The sequence below is a fragment of the Eurypyga helias genome, unplaced genomic scaffold (assembly GCF_000690775.1).
Source record: "Eurypyga helias isolate BGI_N326 unplaced genomic scaffold, ASM69077v1 scaffold50415, whole genome shotgun sequence".
Classification (NCBI taxonomy): domain Eukaryota; kingdom Metazoa; phylum Chordata; class Aves; order Eurypygiformes; family Eurypygidae; genus Eurypyga; species Eurypyga helias.
This window is the reverse complement of record NW_010250463.1, coordinates 1-5,709: the sequence shown is the minus strand read 5'-3', so window position 1 is coordinate 5,709 and position 5,709 is coordinate 1. Positions and strand designations below refer to the sequence as shown.

Here is a 5,709-nt window from a genome sequence, read left to right as displayed (position 1 = left end):
GAGGGGTGTGCGCCCGTAAAGCCATCCACGTCGCGCAACCAGCGGGCACGCTCTGAAGGCCGCTGCGGAGGCACGCAGTCCAACTTCGGAGACCCGACTTCTTCCTTTTTTAAACCTGGAGCCATAGTCACACGCCAGTGATTTAATGGTGGGATTGTTCTTTTGATAAACAGTGTATGAAGTGCCTGTTTCACCTTTCTCCATCTGCCTGACAGCCTTTATGGAAAGACAAAACTGTCTTTAAGTGCTGACTTAAAGGACAGTCACTAACAGCACAGCGCAGGCTGCCTTACGTTATCCCTGTACGCTTTATTTCCTTCTGACAGACATGCGGCATGTAGAGGTGAAAGATTGTGACACGGGCCTGTTCAGTCAAAAATTCTGGCCTGTACAAAACTATTTCTACTTCCTAGACAGCTCCCATGTCTTTTATTAGAAGCTCCCCCCCCTACTGTCAAATGTATTTATCAATTCCAACTTATTGCTGGGACTGCATCATAATCATAGTAAGGTACAAATTAATTAATCCGCCTCGGAATGTCAGTTTTATCATTTCTTTACATAGTGGTGAGCCAGCATTTACTAACGTATCGTATACAAGAACAGCAAGAGATGTGCCCTGTTTTGGCAACAAGTTGCCTGCTACAGGAGGGAGCACGATAAAGCATATTGCCTCCCATCTTCTAAGTAAGCACCGAGTAAGTAGAATCCACTACCAATTTAACTAATCTGATGCTTGAATTTGTGCAACTTGAAATCCTAACTAAAGAAGCAAATTTGAACAAGTCGAATCTCAAAGGAATGAGTGTTGTATGTTACCTTGTAGCTGCACAATTCAGGCAACATTATCTTAAAAGTGCTACCAGTGTGTTTGCAGTCGTGTTACGAAGCACATAGTTGCAAGGGATGTGAGTTTATGCTCAAGTGATAGGTACTTGCAGGATCAGAGTCCCGTGTGCTGTTTGCTGCTTTTCCTTTTGGTAACTACAGATGCAAAACATGATTTCTAATCCTATGAACACTATAAAGTGACTTGCACAGTCGCAGTCACGCTGGTAATTGTCTTCATAGCTCCTACCTGCCTTCAAAGTCTCACCGCATACTGATAGGATAAATTTAAAAACCGTGCGGTAGTTAGCAGGAACAAGTTTTTCAGCTCTACAAGCCAATAACCTTTGCCCTTCAAGGGCTTGGTGTCTGCTCCATTGCTCAAAAATCATGTCTGCCACCTTGCTGTTGGCTGCGGACAGTCCCTGGTATTTATGAGGAAGGTCAAAACCAACCAAGCCGAAAGAAAACCCAAACTTTTAGATCAGTTCAACGCGAAGTTAGAAACGCCTGATTATTTCATGCAATCAACCAGATGGACACCCTGAAACACTGTATTTTCCACCCCCCCATAATTTAACAGCAATATTCAGTGGTCAGGATCAGAAAAACATCATGCACTTTAAATTCTTAAGAGCATCTGGCAGACTGCTGGAGTGAATTAGAGACTTTGTGTGCCTATTCACTTTTGACACAGTTAGGGGTGGTGGTGGTGGTGTTTGTTTGTTTAAGGCTGGATAGTAATTTCTACTTTATTCTTGGGAAAATCCCTCTTAATATAACTTATTCCCTACTCTTAATTCTATCCGTTCTATTTTCTGAAAGCTCACGGTATTTTAAAAGATGAGATAACCAGTGTGGAGTGTAGACAAGAGTCAGCATTCAATTTATGTACTTTCCTTATTTCATTTTTAAATTGCTGTCAGATTCTTCTTTACATTGGTCACATCACTTTCTGCACAATGAGAACACGTACCAAAAGTTTCCCTTCGCTAATGTTTTTTGTTCAAATTTTCATTCCCTGCACAGTTCTGTGAAGTTCACCTGGCGTTTTGAACAATCTGCCATAATTTTGTTATAGCACTAGCTGTCACTGTAGAATTTTGCTGATTTTATGAATAAATCATTAAGACACTGAACAACCCTACTTGTAAACTGAGTGCTGGAGCATCTCATTATTAAAAACTGCTGTTCTCCATGACTCAGCTCGCTGTTCTTTAACCACTTTTCAAATCAAGACAAGCCTTTGCTTATTATTTCAGGGCTATTTAATATTTAAGACTGAAAAATTTTTTCGTCGAACCCTACTAAATGCAGCCTGCTGGATTGCCTCTGCCTGCTATTTGATTATGTTGAGAAAGTGTTCATTCCAAAGTGTTAGAGGTGTATGTGTCTCTCTCAGAAGTTGCTTTGACTCAAGTGATGGTTTATTCAGCAGGTATCATCTTTTCAACTTCTGTCACAAAGCACCCCCCTAGCCTGCTCCATGCATCTGAATGATGTTGCCCCCGCCACCGTACCGCTCGCGTGTTCCCGACGGCGGCCAGGCTGTCCTGTTCCAGATGAGCCTACCGCTTGGTGAGAGCTCCCTACAACTCCTCCGAGTAGTGGAAATGCGCGTCTGTATTAGTTATTTACCCACCTCTGTGGGTGGCTCTTTCCAGGGTTTCGCAGCAGAAAGGTGTCACTTGTGTGGAGTTTGTATCTCAGTTAACCTCGGCCTGTGTGCGACCAGAGGGCTCAACGCAGCGGCGTACGTCACGGCACCAAGAGGCATATAAGGCTATAGCTTATTCCCGCAGCGGGGGAGGCAAACGACTTCTAAAGAGGTACTTAATGACGAACAAATTTAACAACACTGGACACTGTGATGATGTGCATATATGTGGTTGTGTGGGTTTCTCTTTTCTTGGTTTTTTTTTTAAACGAACACTTCCTTTTTTTCTTAGTCATCCGTCTAAGTGAAATGACGGTCTCTGACCTCACTTTAGATGTAGAAAAGCAAACTCATGTGACGCTGCCAAGGCAATGCTGTGCCTTTGTACGTACCGAAATCAAGGTCTGAGAGAGCTACACAACTTCATCACCTGCACCTTCACATACCTTCTGCTATATACAAGGTTTTTTCACTAGCTGCTGTTTAAATAGTAAACATTCTGCCCCACCCAAGTTCTTTAATTTTAACTGTCAACAATCCAGTTCCCTTTCTCGTAACCTCTCCCTCTCGATTTTTCCCTTTTTTAACGTCAGAATATTCTGCAAAAAGACTGCCTCGCCCCAAATGGATATGGACAAATTATTTTGCATTTTATGTTCAGACTTATCAGCCTTCCTCCAGCTGCTCCTCCACCGGACAAGGTTTGGCTTTTTTCTGAAACTGCTGAAGTCCACCAGCTGTATCACATTACAATACGAGATTAATCAAATTAAGTACCGTCAACCCACTGTACTGTCCGAGTTTTGTCCGCTCCGTGACCTGATGCCTCCCGGTGCAGCAAGTCAGCTTAGCCCTGCAATTTCTGGAGCTGGACTGCAGGGCGGGTTGCATGCGGTTCCTCCGTCGAACGCACGTGCACCTCCCGGAGACACCCTGTGTGCGGCTCAGCACCCCTCGAATTTCTACAGATGCCAAGCAATGAACGCATGGCACCGTGCTCGGTCACGCCACGGCACAAGGCACAGTGACAGCGCCGAAGGATGGCAGTCGGCCTTCGGTAACAGCCGGGGCGCGGGCACTCCAGCACGGCCACACTTCACTGGCTCCCATTTATGTCAGTAATGTGGCAAAACTGGCCCGACCCTTGCGACTACAGCTCCTCTGAAGCAGGGGGGCGGACTCGCTGACCTCTCGAGCCCCGTTGACACTTCTCTCAACTTCCTCACCGCGGTATACGCTATTTGTTTTGCATCCCCAGCGGGCCAGCTGCAGTTCATACACATTGTAGCCCCTCCAACCCGCGGGGCAATAAACCCCCTTAAGACAACCCCTCTGAAAACACCTCCCGCCTGACAACCACTGCTTGGCTCCCTGCGCTGCGCTCTGGAAGGTGGCGAGCAAGGCAAGCCAGCTATTTGTTTTATGTCTCTGAGCCAGAGGAGGAGGGAAGTTTGCCAAGCTTTATTACGGTGGGTGGCAAGCAAGAACCGAGCCTCTGGCTGGTGGGGGCTTTTTTTGTCTTCCTTAGAGATAAGATGGAGGAATAGAAATAAGTGGATCCTACACATTCAATTTAATGACCCTAATTGTATCAGTCGTTTCAGAAAATTAGCAAATGGTTAGTGGTAATGTTGTTTGACATTTCAGTATGATCTCTTAGGTTTGTGTGGGCCAGATTCCTCCAACTCCCATTTAACTGCGCATTACACCGACGGGTGGTTCCACCGGGTTTACTCCTCCCACAGTGGGGAGCTGCTGTAGGGATGTCTGTGTGGGATCTGCCCCGGAGATGGTGGGTGAATCCCTCAGGAGGGGAAGCTGGGCTCAGGTTTTGGGTGTGAAGCTCTCTGCGTGTTGCTGGTGCCAAGCGAACAAAGCGCTGTCCTCCTTCCGCACATCAAGCGCTGCCGTACCCTTCAGCAACAGCGTGCACGCAGTTTTAAAACACAATAAACATCCAGAAACGCAGGCCAGACCCAAACCTCACTCATCACAAATTAATTTTGGAAGCGAACACTAAAGCGCCTTCAGCTCTCAGAAAGATTTTTGCTGCGTGGATTCCAGTTGAACAGTGGAAAAATTACTGAGAATTTTTGGCGCTGAATTTTAACCAATCAAAGGACCCAGGACTCGGGATAAGCGTGTTTCTTTTCTTGTAAATATAAATCAACACAACTTTCTCTCACCACGCATGCATGCTAACAGCCTTTAAGTTATTCTAACAGCTTGAGGCACCGGCTAAAGAGGAGTCTGTCCTACAAGCCCAGCCTAGGAGGAGAAAAGACTCGGGGGTGCTGGTGATGGAAAAGAAGGGTTGCACAACGTTACTCACCACCAGAGGAATGGAGCAGATGACCACCACCAGGGAAGTGGCAATGAGCAGAATAACCATCTGGATCTCTGCTCCAGCCATCCGACGGAAGCTCCGGCGTCTGCGAAAGTCAGATAAACGGCTGGAGGTGGTGTCTGTCCCCAGGGACGTGCGTCGCATGAACTGGCGGTGCATGCGAATGAGGGCCACGCACACCAGGATGTTGCAGATCACGGTGACCATGATTAGAAAGGAGCTGAAGCCGGCGTACATGTAGGAATATGCGGCATGGGTGGCCTCCTTCGCTCGCCAGTCTATGAAACACCAGGTGTAAGGGTACTGCAAGGTAGATTTGCCGAGCCCCATGCTGGGGAGGGCGCAGAACAGCACGTTGGAAGCGTAGATGGCAAAGAGCGTGAGCCCTGCCAGCTTCTTGTCTACATAATGGTTGTAGAAATAGGCATGGTTGATGGCCAGGTACCTCTCTATGGACATGGCACAGATAATGCTGAGGCCAGAGAGTCCAAAGAAGAGGAGGATGAAGGAGCTGTACTCACAGAGTGCCGGTCCTCCCGGCCAGCGGTTCTGCAGGTAAGTGGCAATAGTCACCGGACTCACCAGGCAGGTCCCCAAGAGATCGGTGACGGCCAACCCGCAGACCAGCGTGTAGAAAGTGGTCTCCTTCTGCTCCTTCCTGGACTTGCAGAGAACCACGATGGCTATGAGGTTGCCCACCACGCCGAAGATGAACATGACGGTGGGGATGGTGGGGGGCTTCCCGCCCTCGGCCCCGCTGGCAGTCCCGTTGGCAGAGCCGTTCGCAGGTGGCATGATGGTGGGGTTGAAGGACATGATGCCCACGCTGCTGCTGGGGAGTCGAGCGACGGCGAGGGCGCGTCCGAAAAGTAAAGAC

The 5,709-nt window shown here is 47.8% G+C and overlaps 1 pseudogene across 1 annotated transcript; it reads right to left on the bottom strand.

Annotated features, from left to right (window-relative positions):
- Window positions 1-4,703: 4,703 nt before the first annotated feature.
- Window positions 4,704-5,692, bottom strand: LOC104505178 (annotated as a pseudogene). Its single transcript, XR_727890.1, has one exon. The product of XR_727890.1 is annotated as a prostaglandin E2 receptor EP4 subtype pseudogene (transcript).
- Window positions 5,693-5,709: the final 17 nt, after the last annotated feature.